General features: G+C 31.9%; 1 long non-coding RNA gene across 6 annotated transcripts in view; it reads left to right on the top strand.

Moving 5' to 3' along the window:
- LOC127721345 (uncharacterized) overlaps positions 1 to 14,587 on the top strand; it is a 34,794-nt gene that overhangs the window by 11,259 nt on the left and 8,948 nt on the right. The window contains exon 1 of one of the 6 annotated variants that reach the window (XR_007991160.1): positions 1,776 to 1,904. The exons of 3 other annotated variants lie outside the window; for them this stretch is intronic. This is a non-coding gene — a long non-coding RNA (uncharacterized LOC127721345). Of the gene's footprint in view, positions 1 to 1,775; positions 1,905 to 6,095; positions 6,225 to 10,535; positions 10,582 to 14,587 lie in introns of those variants that run through there. 2 more of the 6 variants (XR_007991159.1, XR_007991165.1) reach the window with 2 other exon arrangements.

Raw genomic sequence — 14,587 nt, forward strand, 5'->3', positions numbered from 1 at the left:
AATATCGAAATACGCGTGACCCTTTAGCCCCTAATTATAGATATACCTTATAACGAAGTAACGAAGTAACGAAGGACCTAAATATCGAAATACGCGTGAACATTAAGAAATAGCTTATTTTGAATAATGGAATGGACTGCTGCAGCCCGTCAGCCCCTAATCAAGGAAAAATTTATACACCAAATTAAAGCTTATTGATAGAGGAATAAACTGAGTATAAACGATATGTGCCGCAATGACCATTAGAGGGGTTACGGAGGACCTAAATGCCAAAATACGCGTGAAAATAAAGAAATAGCCAATTTTGATTAATGAAATGGATATTTTGAATAATGGAATGGACTGCTGCGACCCTTTAACCCCTAATTATAGATATACCTAATACCTCATTCGGAAGCTTATTAAGAGAGAAACAAAAGGTATATAGTCAATATGTTCCGCAACGCATATTAGAGGAGTAACGAAGGACCTAAATATCAAAATACACGTAAACATTAAGAAATAGCTTATTTTGAATAATGGAATGGACTGCTGCAACCCGTCAGCCCCTGATGATGTGGGATTTAGTGGGAAGAGTAGAAAGTGCACTTTCCTGTTTGAGAAATACACTATATAGATAATGAATGAAAAAAATGTATGTGATAATTAAATGACAAATTTTGACATTTTCTCAAAACATTTTTTTTTAAATGTCCTTTAAAACATATGAAAATCATATGTTTTTCATATGTTTACAAACATATGTAAACATATTTTTTAAAACATATGAAAACATATGTTTGCTTCCATATGTTTTCATATGTTTCAAAACATATGTTTGGGACAAACATATGAAAAACATATGAAAATCATATGTTTTTCATATGTTTTGAAAACATATGAAAAACATGTGTTGCAATTTTTCCTGTGTACGTTTTGCCCATTTTTCTCTATTCTTTATACGTTTTGCCCATTATTCTCATTTATTTACACTTTTTGCCCATTTTTCTCTATTCTTTATACGTTTTGCCCATTATTCTCATTTATTTACACTTTTTGCCCATTTTCCTGTATTCTTTATACTTTTTGCCCATAATTCTCTTTTCTCTATTCTTTATACGTTTTGCCCATTTTTCTCTATTCTTTATACGTTTTGCCCATTATTCTCTTTTCTTTATACGTTTTGCCCATTATTCTCTATTCTTTATACTTTTTGCCCATTTTTCTCTTTTCTTTGTACTTTTTGCCCATTATTCTCATTTATTTACACTTTTTGCCCATTTTCCTGTATTCTTTATACTTTTTGCCCATTTTTCTCTTTTCTTTACACTTTTTGCCCATTATTCTCATTTCTTTACACTTTTTGCCTATTTTTCTCTATTCTTTATAATTTAGCACCTCGTTATTCTCTATTCTTCATACTGTATGCCCATTATTCTCTATTCTTCATACTGTATGCCCATTATTCTCTAATCTTTATATTTTAGCACTTCTTTATTCTCTATTCTTCATACTGTATGTATGCCCATCTTTCTCTATTCTTTATATTTTTTGCCTATTATTCTCTATTCTGTAAACCCCCATCCACACCCTCAATTCTGGTCTTTGTGATGCAGTCTGCCAAAAAGGGGGATCTACATTTGGGGACTTTCATTATTTTTTCCTTAACTTTTAGACTATTTTCTCTATTCTTTATATTTTAGCACCCCATTTTCTCTATATTTTTTTTCCTTTATTCTGCACTATTTGCACATTAAAATTTTCAATGCACTGATGATTTTTCTCCTTACGACTATTTTTTCTATATATTAACAGGATGTAACATAAATTGAAAACTACTGCGACATTTATTATGCAATAATATATATTAAAAACAACGTTTGCGTATGTGAAATGGACGTAAATTAATTGTAGAGCTACAAAAGGTAAACATACATTCATCACATTTATCATCTTTATCACAATAAATCAGATTTATCAAGTTGAGTGGAAGAGATCGATTGATTGTTATAGATTGTCCACAATTTTGTCCAGTGGCCGGATGAATAGGGTGATATAATCCAACTTATAAATGAACATTTTATTGTATTGGTGACGACTTTGATTTTCGGTGAACAAGAAACATATTGGCGGTCGGAATATTGATTTATTAATTTTCGATTTTTGTACACAATTATATCCTACATTTTCTTAGGATGAATGCATGATCATTAATAATAATTTTCAATTTACCCTGGATAAAATTATAATATATTTTTGTTGGTTCCTACTCGGCAAGATAATAATATATAAATATTGATTTTCAGTTCATATTAGGCCAAGATATTCATTTTCGAAATCCTCCTGGTCCCCGTATGAAATACAACGAGCTGCTACAATACACCAGTCATTACAACACTTGATCGAGTTAACCAAGTAACAACAATTGTTTTTTCCTCGAGAGTAAATCCCATTTAATGATACCATTGAAGTTTACAGTAAACCTTACTTGCGATTATTCTGAGCCCCACGATTGAACTATTTATGAGGGGTTTGGATAAGGGGGAAGCAGGGTCGGGGGGGGGGGGGGGGGGGGAGTGAGTCAATGGACAGGAACCGTGAGAACTTGGAGGGGAATAACAAATAAGGGTATGCTAGAAATGTTTCTTGGACCGATTTGTGTCTGGGAATAAAGGGGGGGATTGGGAGTAACTTGAGGGGGAGAGAAGTGGAAGAAAGGGAGGAATTGGGAGTAAAGGGGGAAGAGGGAATCAAAGACCCCCTGTCTACACTCTCAGTTTATATTGCCACATGTTTCATCACGTCTATGCTTACCTAACCAAATTCACCCAAAACAAGGTAAGACAAGCATACTAGGTTAAGTACAATGTGGTAAAAATATTCAGTGAACACAATGAACAAAGATATCCAAATATTGTACGCCTGCACATGCGGACATAAATTATACTTTACTAAAGTATTGGACTTTATTTTTCGAATTTGGTATATGGATGTTTACAGATCATTCTATAAAGTATACTAGAGCCAGAAAAAAAGTCTCCTTTTGATAAACTGAATTTTATAGATAAAAGTCCTCTTGACAAATTCACAATATTCTTTGTAAAGTTACACTTGGAATAGAGAAATGTGCTAGTAACATTGCCTCTGGATCTGAATTAGGAAGATTCACCCTTTGTTGTTATATTGCCGCACACTCACTTTTGTACGAAGACCGACTTTTGAATGAAAACTCATCTGATTTACTTAAAGAGTGTCATTCTCTTTCAAAGTCACTTCATGATCAAGGTACATAATCATGGTACTCACAAGTAAATTAGATTAGGTCCGTTAATACTATTAGCCAACTCAAAGATGAATCTAAAAACAAATACAGAGCCTGTGAGAATCTTAGTAGAAATAACTATAAAAATGAATTTGAAAAAAGATACAAAGAAATATATGACGATAAGATATCATCTCTTGATCAAAATTGTAAACTCCTTTTGTTTATACATATAAAAACTGACATAGCCTAATCTTGATACAATAAAACTTATTTGCAAATTTCGGATTAGTGATCATTCCCTCGCTATTGAAACTGGAAGATATATTCCACGCCCTCAAAGACTGTGTAACAAGTGCTAAGTTCTGGACGATGAATCCCATTTCTTTTTATAATGTAAAATAAACATTGATAAAAGACAAGTCTTTTTTAAACGATTTAAAAACCACGCTGAAGTACGTCCATTATTCATTTTTCATTATTCAAAATTAAATAATGAATAATGAAATAGTTCACTATTCACTATTCAATATCAAGTGATGAATAATGAATAATGAAATAGTTTATGTTTCATTATTCAAGTTAAAGCGGTGAATAGTGAAATAAAAATAAAAAAATTGACTGTGACATTTTAGCTATATCCCGTATTTCTAAATTAGTCTTTTTGGTGTTATCTAACAAATATTCAAATTGATATCAGTAAAAATAAATAAAAACACTCTTTAAATTCTAATTTGATTTATTTATCTGGTTCCTAGTTTCGGAGGATAAACTAGGGGGTTTTCCTAACTATTTTTAACAGAAATTCCTTGGTTCAATGTATGGACGACCTGAATACCAAAACATATATTTATAAATTAAAATACTCTACGTAGTCTTTTTTTATTTTCACTGGACCTTTGCTATTCCTCATCCTCTAATTATAGATATAACAAGTCGATTGTTCAGCAATGACCATTAGAGGGGTTACGGAGGACCTAAATGCCAAAATACGCGTGAAAATTAAGAAATAGCCAATTTTGAATAATGAAATGGATATTTTGAATAATGGAATGGACTGCTGCGACCCTTTAGCCCCTAATTATAGATATACCTTATAACGAAGTAACGAAGTAACGAAGGACCTAAATATCGAAATACGCGTGACCCTTTAGCCCCTAATTATAGATATACCTTATAACGAAGTAACGAAGTAACGAAGGACCTAAATATCGAAATACGCGTGAACATTAAGAAATAGCTTATTTTGAATAATGGAATGGACTGCTGCAGCCCGTCAGCCCCTAATCAAGGAAAAATTTATACACCAAATTAAAGCTTATTGATAGAGGAATAAACTGAGTATAAACGATATGTGCCGCAATGACCATTAGAGGGGTTACGGAGGACCTAAATGCCAAAATACGCGTGAAAATAAAGAAATAGCCAATTTTGATTAATGAAATGGATATTTTGAATAATGGAATGGACTGCTGCGACCCTTTAACCCCTAATTATAGATATACCTAATACCTCATTCGGAAGCTTATTAAGAGAGAAACAAAAGGTATATAGTCAATATGTTCCGCAACGCATATTAGAGGAGTAACGAAGGACCTAAATATCAAAATACACGTAAACATTAAGAAATAGCTTATTTTGAATAATGGAATGGACTGCTGCAACCCGTCAGCCCCTGATGATGTGGGATTTAGTGGGAAGAGTAGAAAGTGCACTTTCCTGTTTGAGAAATACACTATATAGATAATGAATGAAAAAAATGTATGTGATAATTAAATGACAAATTTTGACATTTTCTCAAAACATTTTTTTTTAAATGTCCTTTAAAACATATGAAAATCATATGTTTTTCATATGTTTACAAACATATGTAAACATATTTTTTAAAACATATGAAAACATATGTTTGCTTCCATATGTTTTCATATGTTTCAAAACATATGTTTGGGACAAACATATGAAAAACATGTGTTGCAATTTTTCCTGTGTACGTTTTGCCCATTTTTCTCTATTCTTTATACGTTTTGCCCATTATTCTCATTTATTTACACTTTTTGCCCATTTTTCTCTATTCTTTATACGTTTTGCCCATTATTCTCATTTATTTACACTTTTTGCCCATTTTCCTGTATTCTTTATACTTTTTGCCCATAATTCTCTTTTCTCTATTCTTTATACGTTTTGCCCATTTTTCTCTATTCTTTATACGTTTTGCCCATTATTCTCTTTTCTTTATACGTTTTGCCCATTATTCTCTATTCTTTATACTTTTTGCCCATTTTTCTCTTTTCTTTGTACTTTTTGCCCATTATTCTCATTTATTTACACTTTTTGCCCATTTTCCTGTATTCTTTATACTTTTTGCCCATTTTTCTCTTTTCTTTACACTTTTTGCCCATTATTCTCATTTCTTTACACTTTTTGCCTATTTTTCTCTATTCTTTATAATTTAGCACCTCGTTATTCTCTATTCTTCATACTGTATGCCCATTATTCTCTATTCTTCATACTGTATGCCCATTATTCTCTAATCTTTATATTTTAGCACTTCTTTATTCTCTATTCTTCATACTGTATGTATGCCCATCTTTCTCTATTCTTTATATTTTTTGCCTATTATTCTCTATTCTGTAAACCCCCATCCACACCCTCAATTCTGGTCTTTGTGATGCAGTCTGCCAAAAAGGGGGATCTACATTTGGGGACTTTCATTATTTTTTCCTTAACTTTTAGACTATTTTCTCTATTCTTTATATTTTAGCACCCCATTTTCTCTATATTTTTTTTCCTTTATTCTGCACTATTTGCACATTAAAATTTTCAATGCACTGATGATTTTTCTCCTTACGACTATTTTTTCTATATATTAACAGGATGTAACATAAATTGAAAACTACTGCGACATTTATTATGCAATAATATATATTAAAAACAACGTTTGCGTATGTGAAATGGACGTAAATTAATTGTAGAGCTACAAAAGGTAAACATACATTCATCACATTTATCATCTTTATCACAATAAATCAGATTTATCAAGTTGAGTGGAAGAGATCGATTGATTGTTATAGATTGTCCACAATTTTGTCCAGTGGCCGGATGAATAGGGTGATATAATCCAACTTATAAATGAACATTTTATTGTATTGGTGACGACTTTGATTTTCGGTGAACAAGAAACATATTGGCGGTCGGAATATTGATTTATTTATTTTCGATTTTTGTACACAATTATATCCTACATTTTCTTAGGATGAATGCATGATCATTAATAATAATTTTCAATTTACCCTGGATAAAATTATAATATATTTTTGTTGGTTCCTACTCGGCAAGATAATAATATATAAATATTGATTTGCAGTTCATATTAGGCCAAGATATTCATTTTCTGAAATCCTCCTGGTCCCCGTATGAAATACAACGAGCTGCTACAATACACCAGTCATTACAACACTTGATCGAGTTAACCAAGTAACAACAATTGTTTTTTCCTCGAGAGTAAATCCCATTTAAATGATACCATTGAAGTTTACAGTAAACCTTACTTGCGATTATTCTGAGCCCCACGATTGAACTATTTATGAGGGGTTTGGATAAGGGGGGAAGCAGGGTCGGGGGGGGGGGGGGGGGGGGGAGTGAGTCAATGGACAGGAACCGTGAGAACTTGGAGGGGAATAACAAATAAGGGTATGCTAGAAATGTTTCTTGGACCGATTTGTGTCTGGGAATAAAGGGGGGGATTGGGAGTAACTTGAGGGGGAGAGAAGTGGAAGAAAGGGAGGAATGGGGAGTAAAGGGGGAAGAGGGAATCAAAGACCCCTGTCTACACTCTCAGTTTATATTGCCACATGTTTCATCACGTCTATGCTTACCTAACCAAATTCACCCAAAACAAGGTAAGACAAGCATACTAGGTTAAGTACAATGTGGTAAAAATATTCAGTGAACACAATGAACAAAGATATCCAAATATTGTACGCCTGCACATGCGGACATAAATTATACTTTACTAAAGTATTGGACTTTATTTTTCGAATTTGGTATATGGATGTTTACAGATCATTCCTATAAAGTATACTAGAGCCAGAAAAAAAAGTCTCCTTTTGATAAACTGAATTTTATAGATAAAAGTCCTCTTGACAAATTCACAATATTCTTTGTAAAGTTACACTTGGAATAGAGAAATGTGCTAGTAACATTGCCTCTGGATCTGAATTAGGAAGATTCACCCTTTGTTGTTATATTGCCGCACACTCACTTTTGTACGAAGACCGACTTTTGAATGAAAACTCATCTGATTTACTTAAAGAGTGTCATTCTCTTTCAAAGTCACTTCATGATCAAGGTACATAATCATGGGTACTCACAAGTAAATTAGATTAGGTCCGTTAATACTATTAGCCAACCTCAAAGATGAATCTAAAAACAAATACAGAGCCTGTGAGAATCTTAGTAGAAATAACTATAAAAATGAATTTGAAAAAAGATACAAAGAAATATATGACGATAAGATATCATCTCTTGATCAAAATTGTAAACTCCTTTTGTTTATACATATAAAAACTGACATAGCCTAATCTTGATACAATAAAACTTATTTGCAAATTTCGGATTAGTGATCATTCCCTCGCTATTGAAACTGGAAGATATATTCCACGCCCTCAAAGACTGTGTAACAAGTGCTAAGTTCTGGACGATGAATCCCATTTCTTTTTATAATGTAAAATAAACATTGATAAAAGACAAGTCTTTTTTAAACGATTTAAAAACCACGCTGAAGTACGTCCATTATTCATTTTTCATTATTCAAAATTAAATAATGAATAATGAAATAGTTCACTATTCACTATTCAATATCAAGTGATGAATAATGAATAATGAAATAGTTTATGTTTCATTATTCAAGTTAAAGCGGTGAATAGTGAAATAAAAATAAAAAAATTGACTGTGACATTTTAGCTATATCCCGTATTCTAAATAGTCTTTTTGGTGTTATCTAACAAATATTCAAATTGATATCAGTAAAAATAAATAAAAACACTCTTTAAATTCTAATTTGATTTATTTATCTGGTTCCTAGTTTCGGAGGATAAACTAGGGGTTTTCCTAACTATTTTTAACAGAAATTCCTTGGTTCAATGTATGGACGACCTGAATACCAAAACATATATTTATAAATTAAAATACTCTACGTAGTCTTTTTTTATTTTCACTGGACCTTTGCTATTCCTCATCCTCTAATTATAGATATACAAGTCGATTGTTCAGCAATGACCATTAGAGGGGTTACGGAGGACCTAAATGCCAAAATACGCGTGAAAATTAAGAAATAGCCAATTTTGAATAATGAAATGGATATTTTGAATAATGGAATGGACTGCTGCGACCCTTTAGCCCCTAATTATAGATATACCTTATAACGAAGTAACGAAGTAACGAAGGACCTAAATATCGAAATACGCGTGACCCTTTAGCCCCTAATTATAGATATACCTTATACGAAGTAACGAAGTAACGAAGGACCTAAATATCGAAATACGCGTGAACATTAAGAAATAGCTTATTTTGAATAATGGAATGGACTGCTGCAGCCCGTCAGCCCCTAATCAAGGAAAAATTTATACACCAAATTAAAGCTTATTGATAGAGGAATAAACTGAGTATAAACGATATGTGCCGCAATGACCATTAGAGGGGTTACGGAGGACCTAAATGCCAAAATACGCGTGAAAATAAAGAATAGCCAATTTGATTAATGAAATGGATATTTTGAATAATGGAATGGACTGCTGCGACCCTTTAACCCCTAATTATAGATATACCTAATACCTCATTCGGAAGCTTATTAAGAGAAAACAAAAGGTATATAGTCAATATGTTCCGCAACGCATATTAGAGGAGTAACGAAGGACCTAAATATCAAAATACACGTAAACATTAAGAAATAGCTTATTTTGAATAATGGAATGGACTGCTGCAACCCGTCAGCCCTGATGATGTGGGATTTAGTGGGAAGAGTAGAAAGTGCACTTTCCTGTTTGAGAATACACTATATAGATAATGAATGAAAAAAATGTATGTGATAATTAAATGACAAATTTGACATTTTCTCAAAACATTTTTTTTTTAATGTCCTTTAAAACATATGAAAATCATATGTTTTTCATATGTTTACAAACATATGTAAACATATTTTTTAAAACATATGAAAACATATGTATGCTTCCATATGTTTTCATATGTTTCAAAACATATGTTTGGGACAAACATATGAAAAACATATGAAAATCATATGTTTTTCATATGTTTTGAAAACATATGAAAACATGTGTTGCAATTTTTCCTGTGTACGTTTTGCCCATTTTTCTCTATTCTTTATACGTTTTGCCCATATATTCTCATTTATTTACACTTTTTGCCATTTTTCTCTATTCTTTATACGTTTTGCCATTATTCTCATTTATTTACACTTTTTGCCCATTTTCCTGTATTCTTTATACTTTTTGCCCATAATTCTCTTTTCTCTATTCTTTATACGTTTTGCCCATTTTTCTCTATTCTTTATACGTTTTGCCCATTATTCTCTTTTCTTTATACGTTTTGCCCATTATTCTCTATTCTTTATACTTTTGCCCATTTTTCTCTTTTCTTTGTACTTTTTGCCATTATTCTCATTTATTTACACTTTTTGCCCATTTTCCTGTATTCTTTATACTTTTTGCCCATTTTCTCTTTTCTTTACACTTTTTGCCCATTATTCTCATTTCTTTACACTTTTGCCTATTTTTCTCTATTCTTTATAATTTAGCACCTCGTATTCTCTATTCTTCATACTGTATGCCCATTATTCTCTATTCTTCATACTGTATGCCCATTATTCTCTAATCTTTATATTTTAGCACTTCTTATTCTCTATTCTTCATACTGTATGTATGCCCATCTTTCTCTATTCTTTATATTTTTTGCCTATTAATTCTCTATTCTGTAAACCCCCATCCACACCCTCAATTCTGGTCTTTGTGATGCAGTCTGCCAAAAAGGGGGATCTACATTTGGGGACTTTCATTATTTTTTCCTTAACTTTTAGACTATTTTCTCTATTCTTTATATTTTAGCACCCCATTTTCTCTATATTTTTTTTCCTTTATTCTGCACTATTTGCACATTAAAATTTCAATGCACTGATGATTTTTCTCCTTACGACTATTTTTTCTATCTATTAACAGGATGTAACATAAATTGAAAACTACTGCGACATTTATTATGCAATAATATATATTAAAAACAACGTTTTGCGTATGTGAAATGGACGTAAATTAATTGTAGAGCTACAAAAGGTAAACATACATTCATCACATTTATCATCTTTATCACAATAAATCAGATTTATCAAGTTGAGTGGAAGAGATCGATTGATTGTTATAGATTGTCCACAATTTTGTCCAGTGGCCGGATGAATAGGGTGATATATCCAACTTATAAATGACATTTTATTGTATTGGTGACGACTTTGATTTTCGGTGAACAAGAAACATATTGGCGGTCGGAAATATTGATTTATTTATTTTCGATTTTTGTACACAATTATATCCTACATTTTCTTAGGATAGAATGCATGATCATTAATAATAATTTTCAATTTACCCTGGATAAAATTATAATATATTTTGTTGGTTCCTACTCGGCAAGATAATAATATATAAATATGATTTTCAGTTCATATTAGGCCAAGATATTCATTTTCGAAATCCTCCTGGTCCCCGTATGAAATACAACGAGCTGCTACAATACACCAGTCATTACAACACTTGATCGAGTTAACCAAGTAACAACAATTGTTTTTTTCCTCGAGAGTAAATCCCATTAATGATACCATTGAAGTTTACAGTAAACCTTACTTGCGATTATTCTGAGCCCCACGATTGAACTATTTATGAGGGGTTTGGATAAGGGGGAAGCAGGGTCGGGGGGGGGGGGGGGGAGTGAGTCAATGGACAGGAACCGTGAGAACTTGGAGGGGAATAACAAATAAGGGTATGCTAGAAATGTTCTGGACCGATTTGTGTCTGGGAATAAAGGGGGGGATTGGGAGTAACTTGAGGGGCGAGAGAAGTGGAAGAAAGGGAGGAATTGGGAGTAAAGGGGGAAGAGGGAATCAAAGACCCCCTGTCTACACTCTCAGTTTATATTGCCACATGTTTCATCACGTCTATGCTTACCTAACCAAATTCACCCAAAACAAGGTAAGACAAGCATACTAGGTTAAGTACAATGTGGTAAAAATATTCAGTGAACACAATGAACAAAGATATCCAAATATTGTACGCCTGCACATGCGGACTAAATTATACTTTACTAAAGTATTGGACTTTATTTTTTCGAATTTGGTATATGGATGTTTACAGATCATTCTATAAAGTATACTAGAGCCAGAAAAAAAAGTCTCCTTTTGATAAACTGAATTTTATAGATAAAAGTCCTCTTGACAAATTCACAATATTCTTTGTAAAGTTACACTTGGAATAGAGAAATGTGCTAGTAACATTGCCTCTGGATCTGAATTAGGAAGATTCACCTTTGTTGTTATATTGCCGCACACTCACTTTTGTACGAAGACCGACTTTTGAATGAAAAACTCATCTGATTTACTTAAAGAGTGTCATTCTCTTTCAAAGTCACTTCATGATCAAGGTACATAATCATGGTACTCACAAGTAAATTAGATTAGGTCCGTTAATACAATTAGGTCCGTTAATACTATTAGCCAACTCAAAGATGAATCTAAAAACAAATACAGAGCCTGTGAGAATCTTAGTAGAAATAACTATAAAAATGAATTTGAAAAAAGATACAAAGAAATATATGACGATAAGATATCATCTCTTGATCAAAATTGTAAACTCCTTTTGTTTATACATATAAAAACTGACATAGCCTAATCTTGATACAATAAAACTTATTTGCAAATTTCGGATTAGTGATCATTCCCTCGCTATTGAAACTGGAAGATATATTCCACGCCCTCAAAGACTGTGTAACAAGTGCTAAGTTCTGGACGATGAATCCCATTTCTTTTTATAATGTAAAATAAACATTGATAAAAGACAAGTCTTTTTTAAACGATTTAAAAACCACGCTGAAGTACGTCCATTATTCATTTTTCATTATTCAAAATTAAATAATGAATAATGAAATAGTTCACTATTCACTATTCAATATCAAGTGATGAATAATGAATAATGAAATAGTTTATGTTTCATTATTCAAGTTAAAGCGGTGAATAGTGAAATAAAAATAAAAAAATTGACTGTGACATTTTAGCTATATCCCGTATTTCTAAATTAGTCTTTTTGGTGTTATCTAACAAATATTCAAATTGATATCAGTAAAAATTAAATAAAAACACTCTTTAAATTCTAATTTGATTTATTTATCTGGTTCCTAGTTTCGGAGGATAAACTAGGGGGTTTTCCTAACTATTTTTAACAGAAATTCCTTGGTTCAATGTATGGACGACCTGAATACCAAAACATATATTTATAAATTAAAATACTCTACGTAGTCTTTTTTTATTTTCACTGGACCTTTGCTATTCCTCATCCTCTAATTATAGATATAACAAGTCGATTGTTCAGCAATGACCATTAGAGGGGTTACGGAGGACCTAAATGCCAAAATACGCGTGAAAATTAAGAAATAGCCAATTTTGAATAATGAAATGGATATTTTGAATAATGGAATGGACTGCTGCGACCCTTTAGCCCCTAATTATAGATATACCTTATAACGAAGTAACGAAGTAACGAAGGACCTAAATATCGAAATACGCGTGACCCTTTAGCCCCTAATTATAGATATACCTTATAACGAAAGTAACGAAGTAACGAAGGACCTAAATATCGAAATACGCGTGAACATTAAGAAATAGCTTATTTTGAATAATGGAATGGACTGCTGCAGCCCGTCAGCCCCTAATCAAGGAAAAATTTATACACCAAATTAAAGCTTATTGATAGAGGAATAAACTGAGTATAAACGATATGTGCCGCAATGACCATTAGAGGGGGTTACGGAGGACCTAAATGCCAAAATACGCGTGAAAATAAAGAAATAGCCAATTTTGATTAATGAAATGGATATTTTTGAATAATGGAATGGACTGCTGCGACCCTTTAACCCCTAATTATAGATATACCTAATACCTCATTCGGAAGCTTATTAAGAGAGAAACAAAAGGTATATAGTCAATATGTTCCGCAACGCATATTAGAGGAGTAACGAAGGACCTAAATATCAAAATACACGTAAACATTAAGAAATAGCTTATTTTGAATAATGGAATGGACTGCTGCAACCCGTCAGCCCCTGATGATGTGGGATTTAGTGGGAAGAGTAGAAAGTGCACTTTCCTGTTTGAGAAATACACTATATAGATAATGAATGAAAAAAATGTATGTGATAATTAAATGACAAATTTTGACATTTTCTCAAAACATTTTTTTTTTAAATGTCCTTTAAAACATATGAAAATCATATGTTTTTCATATGTTTACAAACATATGTAAACATATTTTTTAAAACATATGAAAACATATGTTTGCTTCCATATGTTTTCATATGTTTCAAAACATATGTTTGGGACAAACATATGAAAAACATATGAAAATCATATGTTTTTCATATGTTTTGAAAACATATGAAAAACATGTGATGCAATTTTTCCTGTGTACGTTTTGCCCATTTTTCTCTATTCTTTATACGTTTTGCCCATTATTCTCATTTATTTACACTTTTTGCCCATTTTTCTCTATTCTTTATACGTTTTGCCCATTATTCTCATTTATTTACACTTTTTGCCCATTTTCCTGTATTCTTTATACTTTTTGCCCATAATTCCTCTTTTCTCTATTCTTTATACGTTTTGCCCATTTTTCTCTATTCTTTATACGTTTTGCCCATTATTCTCTTTTCTTTATACGTTTTGCCCATTATTCTCTATTCTTTATACTTTTTGCCCATTTTTCTCTTTTCTTTGTACTTTTTGCCCATTATTCTCATTTATTTACACTTTTTGCCCATTTTCCTGTATTCTTTATACTTTTTGCCCATTTTTCTCTTTTCTTTACACTTTTTTGCCCATTATTCTCATTTCTTTACACTTTTTGCCTATTTTTCTCTATTCTTTATAATTTAGCACCTCGTTATTCTCTATTCTTCATACTGTATGCCCATTATTCTCTATTCTTCATACTGTATGCCCATTATTCTCTAATCTTTATATTTTAGCACTTCTTTATTCTCTATTCTTCATACTGTATGTATGCCCATCTTTCTCTATTCTTT

Source organism: Mytilus californianus, unplaced genomic scaffold (genome assembly GCF_021869535.1).
Source record: "Mytilus californianus isolate M0D057914Y unplaced genomic scaffold, xbMytCali1.0.p SCAF_12, whole genome shotgun sequence".
NCBI lineage: Eukaryota > Metazoa > Mollusca > Bivalvia > Mytilida > Mytilidae > Mytilus > Mytilus californianus.